Below are 18950 nucleotides of genomic sequence, written 5' to 3'. Positions count from 1 at the left end.
TTATAATGCTAACCATTTTTATGAGGTCTAACATAAAATAGAGCTGGTGAGGAGCAGGGTAGAGAATTTGAGACCAGCCACAACCTTCCCTAGTGTGTCCCATGTGGGGGCTTTGCAGCTCCAGGCAGGTCCAGGGCAGTCCCTGGGTCCCCAGGTTTACCCGTTTTTTTGTGTTTTTTTTTTTTTTTTTTAAATCTGGCACAAAAGAATTGGAATTTTGAAATTTCTGGTCTGTCTTGTGGCTTACAGGCAGACGCTAACAACCACAAAATACTAACTGTCCCAGCACCAAAGGCCAAGGGCACAAGCCTTCCCCAGTTCCTCATGCCAGGTGGTGGCTACCACTAATATTTTTTTCTCTTTTTAAAGTTTTATTGAGATATAGTTCATATATTATGCAATTCACTCTCTTAAAGTATTTAATTCAGTGGCTTTTGTATTATATTATTAATTTTAAAATTGGGTAAAATATACATAACATAAAATTTGTCATTTTAACCATTTTTAAGTGGACAATTCAGTGGCATTAATTACATTCATAGTGTTGTGGTTACTGCTATTCATTTCCAAAACTCTTTCATCACTCCAAATAGAAACTTTGTAATCATTAACCAGTAAGTGCCCGCATTTCCTCCTTCCAGCCGCTGGTAACCACTATTCTACTTTCTGTGTCTCTGAATTTGCCTATTCTAGGTACATCATGTAAGTGTAATCATACATTATTTATCATTTTATATCTGGCTTATTCCATTTAGCATAACGCTTTTGAGGTTTGTCCACGTTGTAGGATGTATTGCACCTTCATTCCTTTTTATGGCTGAATAACATTCCATTGCGTGTGCACACCGTGCTTTGTTTATCCACCCATCTGTCAATGGGCACTTGAGTTGTTTTCATCTTTTGGCTATTGTGAATAATGCTGCTATGAATGTAGGTATACAAATATCTCTTCGAAACCTTGCTTTCAATTATTTTGACTACATACCCAGATATGAAATTGCTGGGCCATAAGGTAATTCTATGTTTAAGTTTTTGAGGAGCTACCATACTTTTGAGGAGCTTCCCAGTAGCTGCACCATTTTATATTCCCACCAGCAGTGCACAAGTCTTCCAATTTCCCCACGTTCTCACTAATATTTGTTATGCTCTCTCTTTCTCTGTATTTTGGATATCCTACTTGGTGTGAGGTAGTATCTCATTGTGGTTTTGATTTGCACTTCCCTAATGATCTGTCATGTCGAGCATGCTTTCATGCACTTATTTAAAAAATTTAAAAATTTTTTAGTAGACATGGGGGTGTTTCCCTATTGCCCACGCTGGTCTCGAACTCCTGGCCTTAAGTGATCTGCCCACCTTGGCTTCCCACAATGATAGGATTATAGGCATGAGCCACCACACCTGGCCTCATGCAATTAGTGACCATGTTTATGTCTTCTTTGAAGAAATGTCTATTAAGTCCTTTGCCCATTTAAAAATGGAATTGTTTGTTTTATTGTTGTTGAGTCTTAGGAGTTCTTTATATGTTCTGGATATTAATCCCCTACCAGATACGTGATTTGCGAATATTTCCTCCCACTCCATGGGTTGCCCTTTTACTTTGTTGATAGTATTCTTTGTTGCACAAAAGGTTTTAATTCTCATGAAGTCCAAGTTGTGCATTTTCCTTTTGTTGCTTACACTTTTGTTGTCATATCCAAGAAATCATTGCTGAGTCTAATGTCATGAACCTTTTCCTGTTTTCCTCTATGAGCTATATAGTTTTCTCTCTTATGTTTAGGTCTTTGACCCACTTTGAGTTAATTTTTTGTACATGGTGTGAGGTAGGGCACAACTTCATTTTTTACATGTGACTACCATGTCAGGTTGTGGTTACTGTTAACTTTTACAACTAGGAATGAGAAGACTCAGAAAGTCATGTGATTTGGGGTTTATTGAATCTTTGTGAAGCTTTTCTATTCAAGCCAGGCTTGGCCGGGTACCTTTTGACTCCAGTTATGTGGGAGACATGTCATAAATGTTTCTAAGGTTTGGTCACTCACATGTTTTCAGTCTTAATTCACATTGCCCCTGAATTCTAGGGGGCATGGCTTTGGGAGAGGGGTGAAGTCCTGGACACCAACAGACTTGTCTTTAAAAATGTGTTGTTGGTGGGGTGTGGTTGCTTACACCTGTAATCCCAGTACTTTGGGAGGCTGAGTTGGGAGGATCACTTGAGGCCAGGATTTCAAGAGCAGCCTGGGCAACAAAGTGAGATTCAGTCTCTACAAAAAATAGAAAACACAAATTAGCCAGGGATAGTGGCATGCACCTGTAGTCCCAGCTCCTCAGGAGGCTGAGGTAGGAGGATCATTTGAGCCTGGGAGGTTGAGGCTGCAGTGAATCAAGATCACACCACTGCACTCTAGCCTGGGTAACAGAGCAAGACCCTGTCTCAAAAAACAAACAACAAAACAACCAAACAAATGTGTTGTTGATATTTGCACACAGAACAGAACAGCAGCAGCCAGGCACTGGGATGGGGGTGAGGCGGACCACAGAGGAACGGCATGAGGGATTGTTTTGGGGTGATGAGACCGTTATGAATCTTGATTGTGGTGGTGGTTGTGTGACTGCATACAGTCCTCAAAACCCTTAGAACTGTAACCCCAAACAATGATGTTTACTGTCTATACATTTAGGAAATAACTAAAGCATGAACAGTGTGCTGTTTCCAGGCAGTACTGAGCAGGGTGAGTGCTCCCTCTCAGGGAAGACCCCTGGGTTCGAGTCCTGGCCCCTTCACTTCTTAGCTGTGTGCCTTGGTTCCCACGTCTGTAAAAGGAGGGTGATGATCCCTACTGCATAGAGTTGGAATGAGGATTAAATGGATTCAGCTCTGAATCAGGCTGGGGTATAGAAATTCCCACCTAAGAGATTCCTCCTCACCAGGATTTCCAGGCCCCAGGTGTGTGTCTTGGGGATGGAGGAGGAGGAGCTGAGGATGCAGGAAGCTCATGTTCCTGCAGGGTGCTGTGTCATCCATTGACTTTATTTGCTTGCGTCATACCGTCAGTGCTGGGACCCCTTACGCATGGGGTGCTCTTTGTTTCCCATGACATCAGTTGTGTTCTGGTCACATCCCAGGCATGCTCTGGACATGGGGCAGCTGAAGGTTGGGCCAGGCTGGCTGGTCCCTCCTGGGCAGGTGAAGCAGGAGGCCTGAGCTCTGAGCCTTGGCTGGGTGGGGCTCTTTCTGGCGTAACCCGTTTTGCTGGTCAGCAGTCACAGCGAGGGAGAGCCAGGTGAGGGAGAGAGAGTCCTCGCCTGGACTTGGGAAGGTCTCACTTTGCTTTTGGTTGCCCCAGGTCCAGGAGCTGCTCTGAGCAGGAAGGAACATGCTGTCTGTTGGGGCCTGATGAGACAGGCCAGTCTCCTTGACTTTCCTGCTTAAGGGGCAGGAGGTGGGTCCGCCTTCCTTGGTGTGTCCTGCTGCTGTTTCCCAATGATGCTTCCCAAATGTCCCCTCCCTGTGGTTGAGCCCAGGCCTCTCTGGGTCCTTCCAGGCAGACTTGCCCACCTGCCTGTATTTTGGGATGCAGCTGCCGCCCTGTTTCCTTACCAACACGTTTCCATCTGATTCTGCCTTCCAGAAATTGATTGTAATCTTGTGCTGGCTTGCTGACCACCTGCTTCCAGTCCTTTTTGTGGCAAGAGGTTCATTCCCTTTAGAACTCATTTGCTGGCCTGGGAGGGAAGAGAGACAAGTACGTGCTGAGCCACAGACTGGAGTGCCCTCCTCTTAGAAAGCAGCCACGCATCAGGGAGCGAGTCAGTCATTTACATTCCAGCACAAATGATGCCAGTGGCCTTTCTCTGAAATAGGCGTCTGAAGCACAGGTTGCTGGAGAAGGCCTGTCATGTTTGAATGGGAGGCCTCCACCTGTGTCCAGGGGGCTTCTAGGAGATTGAGGGTATTGAGGCCCAGGGCGAGCAGGAAGAAGGAAGAGCAGCGGGTGCAAGGGTGGCACCAGATGCAAAAGCAGTGACCCCACACTGACCTTGAATTGGAGACCCAGGCTTGCTTTCTTCTCTGTGAGGCCTTTTGGGGTAGGCTGCAGCAGGGAGTCTAGAGGGTGCTCTGGGGTCCTTGTGCCCAGATAGCAGGACATTCTCCTTTCTCACTGCCAGGCCCCAAACGTATGCATAAACTGATTTTATCAGGTAGAAAGCAAGAGGTTTTGAACTCTAACAGGTGGATATCAGACAGAAAGCTTTCACCCGAGCCATTTATTCAAGAACACAAAAGGAAACCGTTCTCGTGCCGCATTCTCACACTCAGGCTTAGGATCCTTCTCAAAGGCCTGGGCAAACTTTCGGGAACCCCCACTTGTGAAGGCTTCGATGCTGTCTTGCTCTTCCCTGTGGCATGCTGGGCAGTAGTGAGGAGAAAGTCTCTGAGCGGCCATGTGAACCCCTGTCTGGGCAGTCCCTGGCTCAGGAATTGGGGGTGCGTAACTGTTCTCCACCCTCTGCCCTCCCTTGCGTAACCCCTCCTGGGGTGAGGGCACATGGTGTAGGCGAAGGTTTGAGTGGGGGGAGCTGACCCAGGGTGCGGCATGAGACAGGGCCCTGAAGAGAGGGCGGGGTCCGGGTGGTGCCAGACACGGTGGGCATGGGGAGGCTGTGGCTTTGTATGTGTTTTTGGCTTCCTTTGGAAAGGAAATGATTGGCCGTGGTGGCCTCCTACAGCAATGTTTTCTTTCTCATTTGGAGACTTGAACAGTCAGGCGTCCCTTCCTCCAACAGAGACATTCCGATGGAGCTAGTGTGCTGAAGTCATTGAGCAGAGGGCAAGGCAGCCTTAGTACCCCTGGGGTCGGGGATATGCTCCCTTGGACCAGGCCTTCCTGCCATGACCAGACAGGGCCAGGGGTGTCAGGAAGAAGTAGGATCAGGACACCCAGCAATGGCGGTGGCCCCAGCAGTCCCTGTCTCCTTGCACTCTTCCTTCCTGCTCAGCTGTCCCTCCAGAGGACAGCAAAGAAGACACGGCAGCCTGACCCCAGGAGGAGCACCTCCACAGAGGCTGGCCTCCTTCCCCACAGCCTGTAGGGTTCACATGCCCAGCCGGTGGAGCTGTCTGGTCCCTGAGTCTGGGGGCCGAGGCTCTCCCTGCAACCCCAGTGATCAGGTCACCATCTCTGTGTGTCTGCTTTGCCTCGCTCAGGGGTGACTCGCCCAGCACGCTCCAGTGAGCACTGTTTTTGTTTCATCTATCGTGTGTCAGTCAGTGGGGGCAGCGAGGACAGCGGTTCCACGCCCTGGGCACAGCCCTTGCCCACAAGCACTGTCCTGGTGTTGCACAGGCATTGCACAGGTGCAGCAGCACCTCCAGCCTGGATGGTTTTACACACAGTCCCCAGCATGGGAACCAGGGTGCTTGGCCTCCCTCAGAAGCTGCTGTCTTACCCCACTTTGAGGGAGGAAGCCTGTGTGTGCTGAACACAGGCTCTGCTGAGCCTTGTTCCCATACACCACCCCCCTGCCACCTCCCAGCAGGCTCAGGCCCTGGGCACCCGCACCGCCTGGGCAGCCTGACCTCAGAGCCTGAGTGCCCTGGCCCCCAACCAGCTGCTCCCTAGCTCTAAAGAGTGAGAAGTAGGAGAGGAAATGGAGTCAGGACCCCCCATCCCTCCTCACAGGGTGCACAGGCCAAGCTGGAGGGCACCAGGTGGCAGCAGAAGCCTCTCCTCTTCCTGGTCCCCATGGTGGGAGCTGATTGCCACCCTCCCCCTTCTCTTGGGGATGCTGCTGGTAGTCACTATGGGGAAAAAGCAATTATGTTTCCAGACCATAGGGAGCAGACCCAAGGGCCCTAGCCCCACTGCTGCCTGGGCACTTCAGGGAGAGATATCCCAGCTTTGCTTCCCACCAAGTGTCCTGGCTCCACACTGCCCATGCCTAATGAGGGGCCACCTCCCTTTCCTTCCAACACGAGCTGCCTCTCCTGACCTCAGATGGCCTTAATGCCCGACTGCTGTGTCCTGCTGGAGGAACGAGGGCTGTAGGTGAGTGACCAGGTGACGAATGTGTCGGTGGTTTCCAGGGCCACTGTGGGGGTGCGTGTGTGTGTTTCAGGGTGGAGTGGACTTACATGGGCTCAGCCTGGTTCTGCTCGCTCTTCTCTAAGTATCCAAGAGAGCCGTTAGTTGCAGGGGCTGATGGAGAGCCCCACTCTGCTCCCCTGCTGCATCATGAGAGGAACCCTGTAGCTGCTATGTGCCAAGGGCTCCTGGTGAAAGGCCTCCCATTTATCTCATTGATTCCAGTGTGACCTGCCCCAGCCCAGAATGACCTGCCTTGCTTAGGGCTGCACTTGCTCCCCTGAGAAATATCTCAGAGCCTCGCTGTGCCTCCCCCATCCCACCTCCCGGCTCCTCTCCTGTACCCCGCTTCTTCTCCTTCTGTTCACAGCAGGAGCCTCTGGAAGGAGGGCTTGGCAAGGACAGGCAATGAATGGGAGTTAGGAGCCACTGACACCCTCTGGTCTACCTGCCCTTGCTGCACATCCGGCCACACTCCCTACCCTCTGGCATCTCCTCATGGACACTTGGGTCATGAGGGGCAGCTGGGGAGCCCGGACTCCAGGAGGGGTAGGGAGGAGGGTGGAAGCAGGAGGAACTGGCCTGGGGCATGCCCATGGCTGTGGAATGTTCAGGCTTAGCAGGCAGATTCTCGAAGCACCCTGTGCCTGGGGCAGGAGCGGGGGCTCCCTCCAGCAGAAGGGTGGTGCCTCGAGGGGATTTTTGATGTTGTCTGATGGGGTCAGAGGACGTAAGATCCTGGGCTGAGGACAGCTCGATGCTGACGGTGTGCCTCCATGTGGGGTCCTGACGGTGTCACTCACACAGGTTGGGCAGAGGCCAGTCCAGGCATGGCTTGCTTGATGCTGACAATTTGCTTCTAAAATGAGACTTCCCGTCTGACAGCACAAACTGGGAGCCTGCTCCCATTACTTTAAATGGGAAAAATGATAATGCATTGCTTGTTGCCCCAAACCCTCCATGCAAGTCCCCAAAATGTATCTAAGACACGATAAAGTGCTTATTTATAATTAAGATCCCTGAACAAGTCCCCCAAACGTAACTGAAATGCGAGATTGTGCCTCCTGGTGAGGGAGAATCTGTGGGGCTGTGATGTCCCATGTTTGGCACGTGGTCACCAGCACATGACTTCAGCACAGCTGTGCAAGGGCCACAAGGGGTGACTGCTCTGCCCTTGGAGCAGCCCTGTGCAGGGCAATCAGCACTGCGGCTGCGTAGTGTCACTGTGTGAAGGCTGACTCCACACCGAGGGGCCCAGGATGGCCATTTTGTTGTGCTCACAGCTTCTGTGAGTCTGGGCTGGGGAGGGCACAGGGGCCGGCTGGACTTTGCTCCACAGTGTTGGGGCCTCAGCTGGGAGAGCCCAAGTCTGGTAGCGGGAGGCCACGTCATCCCCCAGCACCCTCTCGGGGGCTCTGTGTGTGGCAGCTCATCACAGCGGGACTTCTGACATGGCCAGGGCTCCAGGAGTGAGGGCTGCAGAGAACAGGTGGAGCTGCCTCGCCTTAGGATGTGTCTCAAAGTCACATCACGTCACCTCTGTCCATTGGTCGGTAGGTCCAGGGAGGAGGGCCCTCTCAGTGGAGCAGTGTCAGGGCCGCGTTGGAGAACAGTTTGCGGGGTAGAGAAATCATGTCGTAGTAAACATCACATGTGATTCACATATTCTACTAATTGTACTTGGAAAGTGGCTTTAGACTTTTTTTGCCCATAATTTTGTTAAAACTTGTGTACTGAATTTTTGGGATGTAAAAATAAAATGTTCCCTGTAATTCCGTGAGGCCTGCTAGGAGAACTATGATATGAAAGATGGATGGTAACAAGCATTGCTGAGGATGTAGGACAATCAGGGCCCTTGGACACTGCTGCTGGGAATGAGAGTGGTGCAGCCACTTTGGAAAAGAGTTTGGCGGTTCCCCAAGAAGTTAAGCCCATCCAGCAAGTCCACTTCTACGTATGCATCTAAGAGAATGGAAAATGTGCATTCACACAAAACCTTGTACGTGAACGTTCATAGCAGCATTGTTCATAGTAACCAAGAGGTGGGACAGCTCCGACTCAGGTGTTCATCTGGTGAATGGATCAACAGCATGTGTAATAGCCATAGGAGGAAATACCCAGCCATAAAATGGAACAAAGTACTGACTTATGCACCAGCATGAATAACTCTTGATGCTAAGATAAGTAAGCCTGATGCAAAAGGCTTAGTTATTGTGGAATTCTTCTGATATGCAAATCCATAGATACCGACAGTGGATTGCTGGTCACCAGGGCTGGAGACGGAGGAGTGACTGCTAATGAGGATGGGATTTCTTTCATGAAAATGTTCTAGAATTAGATAGTTGTACAACCTTGTAAATATACTAAGACCGACTGAATTTTATACTTTGAAAGGGTGAATTCCACAGTATGTGAATTATGTCTTAATAAAAATTGTTTCAGAAAAAAAGTACAGACATAAATCACTCAATGACAGATATGTTCTGAGAAATGTGTCCTTAGGTGATTTTGTTATTGTATGAACATTGAAGTTACTTACACAAACCTGGATGGCAGAGCCTACTGCACACCTAGGCTGTATGGTACGACCTATTGCTCCCACGCTGCAAATCTGTACAGCATGTCCCTGTACTGATTCTTGTGGGTAACTGTAACAAAATGGTCAGTATTTGTGTATCTAGGCATATCTGAACATAGAAAAGGTACAGTAGAAATACCATATTATAATCTATGGGACCACCATCCTATGTGTGGTCTGTTGTTGACCAAAAGGTCGTCATGCAGTGCATGATTGCATTTAAAATAATCAGCTGAGAGATATGTACTTTCTGTGAACTCTGAGTATTAAATGTCAAGCACCTTTCTTCAGGAGAGGTTCTTCAGGGCATGGTGGTAAGAAAGGGTTGCAGACACCCCCACTGTTTCCTCACGCAGGGCCACTGGAGGCGGATAAGTTGGAAACGTAGCTGACACTGGAGGCCCAAGCAGGATCTACCTCAAACCCAATGCGAATCTCAGGACAGGTTTTCTCAGCTTGGTGGGTGGGCGGAATGAAGACGCGATGACCGAGAAGCAAAAGTGGAACCTTAGAGTCATGACAGGATGGTGAGTTTGAAGGCATGGGAGCCCTGCCCACTAGTCACATGGACCTCATGAATACCTGACCCTGGCCAACCGCATCAGCACTTCCTCCTCTGTGTGTGTTGGGGGGCAGGGTGTGTGGGCACGGCGGGGAACAGGGGTTTAGCAGTAGTGAGACTCAGGCATTTTCAGGCCGGGAGGAACCAAGCCGCTCTGAGACTCAGTCTGGCCACAGCCACCATCCCCTGGGAGGAGAGGGTTGGCAAGACCTGGTGGACCATTAGGGAGTGGCCTGAAGTTTAGGGCAGAGGTTCTGCCCAAAGGGGAATGGGATTCTGCTGGGGGACCAGGATGCAGCCACAGTGGGGGAGCAGGGGCAGGTAGGAGGGAGCAGGGATGCTCCAAGTTTAGGGGCATGTTCTGCTGGAGTTTGTCACTTTTTGGTCACCAGCAAGCAAGGCTCCTGGTATCTCTGCTTCGGGGTGCCCTGTCCTGTGACTCACTGTAACCAATGAAGCAAGAGGGAGTGACAGGGAAGTGTGCCAGTTCCAGGCCTAAGCTCGAGGAGGCCTAAGCTTCTGCTTTTGCACTGGGGGAGCCTGAGCTGCCACATAGTGTGCTGAACCCCAAGACTTGTGGAGAAAGTGAGGTGCAGCTGCCCCAGCCTCCCAGCTGAGCCTGGCCCCACTGACCCTTCGGCTCCATGCAGCATGTGCCTGGCTGCTGGCCAGGCCAGCAGGAGATGTCCCCAGCAGAGCCCAGCCCTGCTTGCAGAATCCTGGCAAATAAAGTGACCGTTAATTTAAGTGGCTGAGTTTTGGGGTAGCTGAAACTCCCACTCGAAGTCTATCCTCTGGCTCCTGCCTGGTGGGCAGAGGTAGCTGATCCACCTCCTGCTCTGGACAGACCTGGCTCTGGCACTGGGAGGACTTGATGCCTCAGAGAGAGACTCCATGAGTGACACTGGCATGGGCAGGCTGGCAAATAGGGTACCAGCAGAAGCAGCCTGAGTTGGTATCTCTGTGCCCGAGGGGTCTGGGGAAGGTACTCCCAGGCAGTGCTAATCTGCCCATGGCCCAAGGGACATCTTGGAGCTCAGCTGACTGGTTTTTGCCCACTGTGGCTCAATCTACAGCGTTGTCCAAAGCATCCTTCACAGGCTGCCAGACATAAAGCATGTCTGGGTTATCTTGTTCCTCACCGAGTGGGCATCAAGCTCAGCGTCTGACACACGTGGACTCAAACCAGCTACGTGGAGGAGTGCGTGAGAGGGGAGCCTTCCCCCGGGGCTTCCATGGTGGATCCCTTATAGCCCTCACAAGATCCTGAGCCATTCTCTGTAGCCAGACTGAAGGGGGATGGATCTGGAAGGGGTGCTGTGCACACAGGAAGTGCCCGGCAATGCTTGTGGCATGAAGAAGCGTGGAAGGTGGAGAGCCTCAACCTCTTCTAGATGCTTTTTCTGCAGGCAGGTGTGGTGTGTGCATGCACAGGACAGAGCTGATAAAGACTGACCTTCGTCTCCTCCTGGGAGGCACAGAGAGTCCGAGGTCTGTTATGTGTCAATAATTCTGCGTTATTTAAAATTTAGCTATTGTGACCAAAACACATTTATTTATTTATTTATTTTATTATACTTTAAGTTCTAGGGTAGATGTGCACAACATGCCGGTTTGTTACATATGTATACATGTGCCATGTTGGTGTGCTGCATCCATTAACTCATCATTTACATTAGGTATATCTCCTAATGCTATTCCTCCTCACTCCTCCCCTCACCCCACACCAGGCACTTCCTGTGATGTTCCCCTTCCTGTGTCCTAGTGTTCTCATTGTTCAGACCAAAACACATTTATAAACTCACCTGTCAGTATCTCTTGCCATCTTCTCATCCCTTGAGGGTCAGAGGACCCTCAAGATGGATCGTCAGTGACCTTGTGCATGTGGAGAGGGACCCCGGGGGTGTGGAGCCTGCTGGGCATTGCAGAGCTGGCAGTGCCTCTGTGTCATTGCTCCATGGAGTCTGTCTGCCCCCAGCTCCACTCCTCCCACGTCACCATCCCCAGCCCACCCCACACATTTCCACTCTGAAACTCTGTGAGATGTGAGGATCTGTCTGTGTGTTTTCAACGAATGCAAGTGTACTACCCATCTCCTATTTCTTACCTCTGCTCTCAGCCTGATGCTCTTTGGATTAACCACGGTCCTTCCTGGGCCTCTGGCATTGCTTTGTGTAGCTGTTAGTCTTTTTTCTTTTTTTCTCCTGTAACCCAAGCTGGAGTGCAGTGGCACAATCTCGGCTCACTGCAACCTTTACCTTTGGGGCTCAAGTGATCTCCTGCCTCAGCCTCCCAAGTAGCTGGACTACAGGTGTGTGCCACCACATCTGGTTAATCTTTTTGTATTTTTAGTAGAGACGGGGTTTCACCATGTTGCCCTGGGTGGTCTCAAACTCCTGAGCACAGGCAATCCACCTGCCTCAGCTTCCCAAAGTGCTGGGATTACAGGCATGAGCCATTGTTCCCAGTCAGCTGTTAGTGTTTTTATGTGCCTTTGACATTCAGTTACTCGCTCCTTCAGATGGTGGCATGCGGGTTGTCTTGAATGCTATCACAACACCTGAAGAACATCCCTGTGTGTTTCCTCAGAACACCTGGGAGGAGAATCAATGGGTCATCGCCACCTTTTTTCCCCCAGATTTATCACTAAGTATTTTGTAGTTTTTGATGTTTGTTATAGGTCATATTTTCCTGTTTCTTTATGTGCTTGGTAATTTTTGATTGGCAGTCATAGATTGGGAATTTTACCTTGTTGGGTGCTGGGCACTTATGTATTTCTAAAATATTTTTTAGCTTTGTTCTGGGATGCAATGAAGTTATTTGGAAATGGTTGGATCCATTTGGGTCTGACTTTTAAACATTGTTAGTGGAACAAGTAAGAGAGGCCTTTAGCTGAGGGCTGATGTTTCCACAAATGGGGCCAGATTCTTCAGGGACTCTCCTCAGTGCCCAGTGTGGCTGGTGGGAGCTGACACCACTTCTGGCTCGGAGTGGGAGTGACGACAACTCCCTGTCTCCCTTTCCAGCCCTTCCTTCCCATGCCAGGAGGCTTCCTTGCAGCATGTGCTGATCAGTTCCCATCTGATCCACCACTGTACAGAGAGGTCCAAGAGGCAAGGCGCTGAGATTATCTGTCTATAGCTCTGTGAGTGAGTCGCCATGGATGTGGGTTCTCCTGCTCAGTCAAGCCTTCCATGACCACAGTCCCAGCTGCACCTTGACCACCAACCTGTGAGAGACCCCAAGTCAGAAACTCAACACCCAACTAAGCCACACCCAACCCCTGCCCTCAGATGCTGTGTGAGATAGTACATGCTTGGAGTGCTAAGCCAATAGGCTTGGGGTAATCTATTTTGTAGCAGGAGATAACCAGCACATATGCTAATGTGTGCCCACCTGTACACCTATGCACACATGCTCCCTCCATCCACGCCTTCTGCTCCCTTCTATCCCCATGTTCCTGACCAACGCCTTTTGAGGCTCAGCTTCTCTACCAGATGCCCTTGATTCTTTCAGAGGGAGAAACTCTCCTATGGATGACCCTAGACCCTTCTCTGTGCCTACACTTTAAGGACACCTGTCTTCTACCTTGTTATCGCCTTTCCTGTGTGATTTCTGTCTCCCTTCCCACTCTGTGTTTCCTGAGGGTAGGAGCTGGGCCAGGGACATGAACATCTGTGACTCCATATCTGGTTATCCCACTGTGGAGATGTCACATGCCCTCACACACCACAGCAAAACCCCCTCCTACATCTGACCCTGTAGAGCTCACCTGACACCACACATGCATCCATGCCTGGGTTTCCCATATTATGGGTCAGGGAAACAACTTCTCACACCTGCAGGGCTGGCTGTACTCACACACCTGAGACTTGGGCCAGAAGGAGTCTTTCAGGATATGGGACTGCTATGGTTTGAATATGTTCCCCAAACTTCAGGTGTTGGAAACTTAGTCCCCAAATCCTTATGTTTATTGGAGGTAGGGTCTTTGGGAGGTGATTGTGGTTATAAAAGGTCATTTGGGTGGGGACCCCATGATGGGACCAGTGGCTTTATAAGAAAAGGAAGAAAGACCTGATCTGGCACAATCTTGTACTGTCTCCACATGATGCCCTCTGCTATGTGAAACTGTAGCAGGGAGATCCGCACAAGATGCCAGTGCCATGGCTTCCCAGTCTCCAGAACTGTGTGCTTAAGACTAGATCATTTATAAAGAAAAGAGGTTTAATTGACTCACAGTTCCAAATGGCTGGGAAGGCCTCAGGAAACTTACAATCATGGCAGAAGTTGAAGAAGAAACAAAGGCACATCTTACATGGTGACAGCCAAGAGTGAGTGAACGAAGTAGGGATCCCCTTATAAAACCATCAGATCTCTTCTCACAGCTCCACTAGGCAGTGCTCAAGTGGGGACTCCTTGTGGGGGCTCCAACCCCAAATTTCCCTTCCATACTGCCCTAGCAGAAGTGCTCCATGAGGGCTCCACCCCTGCAGCAGACTTCTGTCTGGACATCTAGGCATTTCTGTACACCCTCTGAAACATAGGCAGAGGCTCCAAATCTCAACTCTTGTCTTCTGTGCACCTGCAGGTCCAACACCACATGGAAGTTTCCAAGGCTTCGGGCTTGCACTTTTTGAAACCATGGCCCAATGTGTACCTTGGCCCCTTTTAGCCATGGCTAGAGCTGGAGCAGCTGGGACTTGGGATGCCATGTCCCAAGGCTGCACAGATTAGCAGGGCCTGGGGCCTGTCCACAAACCATTTTTTCCTTCTAGGCCTCCAGGCCTGTGATGAGAGGGGCTGCTATGAAGAACTTTGAAATGCCCTGGAGACATTTTCCCCATTGTCTTGGCTATTAACATTCAGGTCCTTGTTACTTAGGCAAATTTCTGCAGCCAGCTTGAATTTCTACCCAGAAAATGTTTTTTTTTTTTCTTTTTTTTTTTTTTCTACCACGTGGTCAGGCTGCAAATTTTCTAAACTTTTAGGCTCTGCTTCCCTTTTAAGTGTAAGTTCCAATTTCAAACCATCTTTGTGTGAATGTGTATGACTAAATGCTTTCAGAATCAGCCAGGTCCCTTATTGAATGCTTTGCTGCTTAGAAATGTTTTCTGCCATATACCCTAAATCTTCTCTCTCAAGTTCAAAGTTCCACAGATCTCTAGGGTAGCAGCAAAATGCTGCCAGTCTCTTTACTAAAGCATAGAAAGAATGAACTTTGCTCCAGTTTCCAATAAGTTTCTCATCTCCACCTGCGACCACCTCAGCCTGGACTTCATTGTCCCTATCACTATCAACAGTTTGGTCCAAACAAGTCTCTAGAAAGTTCCAAATTTTCCCACATCATTCTGTCTTCTTCTGAGCCCTCCAAACTATTCCAACCTCTGCCCATTACCCAGTTCTAAAGTTGCTTCCACATTTTCAGGTTATCTTTATAGTAGTGCCCCACTTTTGGTACCAATTTCCTGTATTAGACCATTTTCACACTGCTATAAGGAATACCTGAGACTGGGTAATTTATAAAGAAAAGAGGTTTAATTGACTCACAGTTCTGCATGGCTGGGGAAGCCTCAGAAAACTTACAGTCATAGTTGAAGGCAAAGAGGAAGCAGGCACTTTCTTCACAAGGTGGCAAGAGAGAGAGCGAGAAAATCCCACACTTTTAAACCATCAGATCTTGTGAGAACTCACTCACTATCACCAGAACAGCAGGTCCATCCCTCAACAAGCAGGGATTACAATTTGAGATGACATTTTGGTGAGGCCACTGAGCCAAACCATATCAAGCAGTGACAGAGATGTGGGGAAATGGAATTTCTTAAACATGAGAGTTGAGGTTAGTACAAATGCTTACAAGAGAAATTTGGCTGAAAAGATGTATCGACTCATGTTATTTAGAAGTGTATTGCATAATATCCAAACATATGGGGATTTTCTAGTTATTTTTAAATGATTTCTAGCTTAGTTCCATGGTGTATGTCCTCTGTATGACTTTGGTCCTTTGAACTTTGTTGAGTGTTGCGAATGCTCCAAGTGCTCTTGGAAGCAATGCACACTCTGCAGTTGTTGGGATTCAGGTCAAGCTGAGTCATTGTGTTGTTTCTCCTAGATCTCTGCTGATTTTTCCCTTCTTGTTCTGTCAGTTATATATAGAGAGAGGTTTGAATCTACCACTATGGTCATGGACTTGTCTACTGCTCCTTTTGGTTCTGCCAGGTTTTGCTTAGGATGCACGTGATTTCATGCCACAAGTTTAGAACATTGCATTTCTGTTTGGTTGTCACCTTCTGTCATTCTAGAATGTCCCTTATCTGTATTACTGCTTCTTGTCTGATATTAGCATTGCCACAATAGGTTTTTCTTATCATTTTAGTTTCAAGTCTCTGTAGCCTTACGTTACATATGTGTCTGTTATATGTTATTCTTGCATTAATTATTTGGCTAATTTCCTTCCCTAAACATTTACTGATGACCTTCATGCCAGATGCTCACTTGAGAACCTGGAGAGAGTGGCGTGGAGCACTCTCTGCCTGCTGAGTGGCCTGCACACGCCCCTGGGATCTCTGGCTCCAGGGCCTGTGTTTATCCTGCTATGGCAAACCACACTGTCTTCTCTAAGGCAGCATATCCTGGTGGGAAGAGTATCATCTGCTTTGAAGTTCTGGTAAGGACTCGGCTAAGTGAACGCCCACTTGTTAATTAATTCACATGATGTATGGCACACAGCAGGCTCTCGGAGGTGATGTCAGCTGTGCCTGTTGGTGTGGTCTTTGACCAGCAGTGCCAGCATCACCTGGGATGCCAGTGTTTCAAGTTTATCTGTGGGGATTCTTTGTGGTTTGTGTTGAAAATACCTCCAGGCAGGATGTAAGTTTGTGTTTATCAGGTGCCTGGAGACTGCAGATCTAGGTCTACTTTAACCTGGATTTTCAGTTTGTACTTTTCCACCACAGAGGCAATGGGACTTCCAGCCCCAGACCACAGAGGTGTTGTCTTCTCGGCAGGGAGGCCTTTCTCTTTCAAAGCTCCAAGGTCTCCTTTCAGCGTCAGAGCTGTGTCAGTTTCACCTGCTGTACGGCAGAGCCTCTGGCCTTGTTCTCTGGCAGGTTGTAGTGTTAGACAAGCTTCTTGCCCCCACAACCCCTTCTGCTTCAGCCAGACCCCAGGGCCCATGCTGCTCTGTGGGGGCTTTGCAACTGCTTTCTTCTTGCAAATCCTCCTCCTCACCCACTTTGGAGATATGGTAAGTCTAGGCTCGCATTCTGGCCTTACAACTCAATAGCTGTGTGACCTTGGGCTACCGTTTAAAAATTTCTCCGAATCTTGGTTTCTATGTCTGTAAAATGGCCACATGTTAGTACCCTGATGGCAGCTATTTCTTCTCTCTTTGTCTGTTCTTTCTATCCATTTTCCTTCACTTTGAGTGACTATTAAACCAAGGCCAATAGAAACCGGAACCATATATTAAATTAGATGGAACTTGACTTATAATATCATAATGGTTCCTTAGAAAATATTTCATCTTTAGATCTATTATCCTGGCATCTTATTGCCTTTCTGATTTTTCAAGATAACAGGCAACAAAATGAAGGGCCTTAATGTAAAAATATCTCTTGATAGCTGTTGTAATAAAGCTTCAACCAGAATTCAAGTAACTCTTGCTTTTAAGTCATGAGAGATAAGTAAATAGTACTGCACAAAATGACAACCTACAAAAGTGCAGACCTTTGAAGGCGTTCTGGATATTGGCATTTAAACACCACTAGAATGTCTTCCAATCACTGGAAGCTTCCCAAGACCTGGGCATTATGTCCTTTGAGTATTTCTCAAAGGATAAATATACACTGATTGTCCATATATTTTGAGTCCTGTACGTGTAATGAGTGCTTGTGCTGTATTGCCAGATGCTCTGAAAGGGGATAAAATTTTAATTAGTAGTCAATAAAATTCCCTTCCATTTTTCAATATAATAGATCTGCACACAGTCACTGCTCCCTGCTCATTATTCAGCATGGCTTCCAGTGTCACTGGTTGCTTGGCAGTTGCAGGCTATGAAAAGTTCAGGGAAGTTGCTTTGCCTGTCCTCTTCTGGGTGTCATTCCCTCTATCCCATTTCCTCCAAGGGTAATTTCCAACTGGAGACAGTGATACGATGATTCCTCTGGTCCTGAGGACTTCCTTTAGGGACTCCTCTGCGGCTCACATACCCATCTGGAAAGGCCCCCTTCTTCTTCCAGCAGCTGGGGTCACAGCTCCCATAAGCAGCTCAAGAGGCGGCACTCTGCTGTGCCCCAGAGCTCCCTCTGCCTTTGGGGTCTTATTAGAGATGCCTGCCATATGCATGTTTGCACTCTGGTGGTCCCTGGGCTGGCTTTGGAAAGACAGCACCTGCTGCTATAAAAGCCACCAGGAGAAGATGCCTGATGGAGACGTAGTTAGTGCAGCAGGAGGGGGCAATGTAGTATACAAAGGAATGGAGGGTAGACCCCACTCACTCGTCCGTCCATCCATCCATCCACCCACCCATCCATCCATCCACCCATCCATCCATCCATCCATCCATCCATCCATCCATCCACCCACCCACCCACCCACAGTTCCCTCCCTGCAAACCTGCTTCCACCCAAAACTCCCTCCCCTAGCTCCCTCCACTGAAACCTCCATCTACCCAAACCTCCCTCCATCCATCCAACCATTTATTTAGGCATTAACTAACTAACTACTAGCTAACTAACTCTTCTTTAGTAAGCATTTGAAGACTCTGAGCCTGTTGCTGGGGTTACAGAAACAAGACATCGTCTTGCCCTCAAGTTGCTCAGTCTTGTGTCTGAGACTGACATGTAAGCAGAAATTAATATATAGTGTGATGAGTGCCATCACTGGAGAACCTTAAGAGGAGGGGAGAAGATTGCTTTTGGAGTGGGGAGCTCCTCACAGAATTGACATTTGCTAGGAGGGGGTGGAGACTTACCAAGGGGCTGGGTTGGGCTGAAATGGGAGTGCCTATTGATAGTGCCTACTGACAGCGTGGTAGGGACAAATGTACAGCATTCATGGACTGGGAGTGGCAGGCAGGTTGGGAGAGAGTGCAGGCACTGGGTCGCGAGGGTCTGTGGAAGCCTTGCTGCAGGATTTGGGTTGACTCTGCAGGAGATGAGGAATGTGGAGAAGAGGTGTGACAACAATTGGAATTGCATTTTTAAAAATAATTCTGCTTGTTCTTCAGTGAATGGACCAGAGGAAGTGAAATGAAGAAAAGAGACCAAATGGGAGGCTGTTGCTGTGGTCCAGGCAGGGGGTGCTATGGCAGGAGATGCTGGAGGCCAGAGCCAGGGCGGGCAGTCACTGGTCAGCAGAGGATGCCATATGGTAAGTGGAGTTGGCAGAGAGTGAGGAAGAGGAACAGGGACAGATTTGAGACAACGCTCAAGCATCTAGGCTGGGAGCTGTGCTGGTGCTGGGGCCATCTGGAGCCATGGGAATTGGGCTGCTGGCTTGACAGGAACGGTCATGGCATGATTGTGGCAGGTGGACAGTGGGTGCCATGTTCACTTTTAGGTGTCTGTGAGATGCTTAGGCAGAAAGGCCTTGCAGGTAGTTGAAACATGTTTGAAACTCAGGTATGAACTGCAAGATGAAGACGGAATGGATACTAGCGATGTGAAGGTGATAGAGGCAGAGGCAGGGAGGTGACTGGTGGCAGCCACAGAATTCCTTGGAGCCTCTG

General features: G+C 49.0%; 1 long non-coding RNA gene across 1 annotated transcript in view; it reads left to right on the top strand.

Moving 5' to 3' along the window:
* The first annotated feature begins 12142 nt into the window (after nt 1-12142).
* Nucleotides 12143-18950, top strand: part of LOC140709406 (uncharacterized) — a 46156-nt gene continuing 39348 nt past the window's right edge. The window contains exons 1-2 of the long non-coding RNA XR_012089901.1: nt 12143-15887; nt 18450-18592. This is a non-coding gene — a long non-coding RNA (uncharacterized lncRNA). The remainder of the gene's footprint in view (nt 15888-18449; nt 18593-18950) is intronic.

This window comes from Chlorocebus sabaeus, chromosome 2, assembly GCF_047675955.1.
Source record: "Chlorocebus sabaeus isolate Y175 chromosome 2, mChlSab1.0.hap1, whole genome shotgun sequence".
Taxonomy (NCBI): domain Eukaryota; kingdom Metazoa; phylum Chordata; class Mammalia; order Primates; family Cercopithecidae; genus Chlorocebus; species Chlorocebus sabaeus.
Note: the sequence above shows the minus strand (reverse complement) of the source record. Positions and strands in the feature narration are given on the sequence as shown.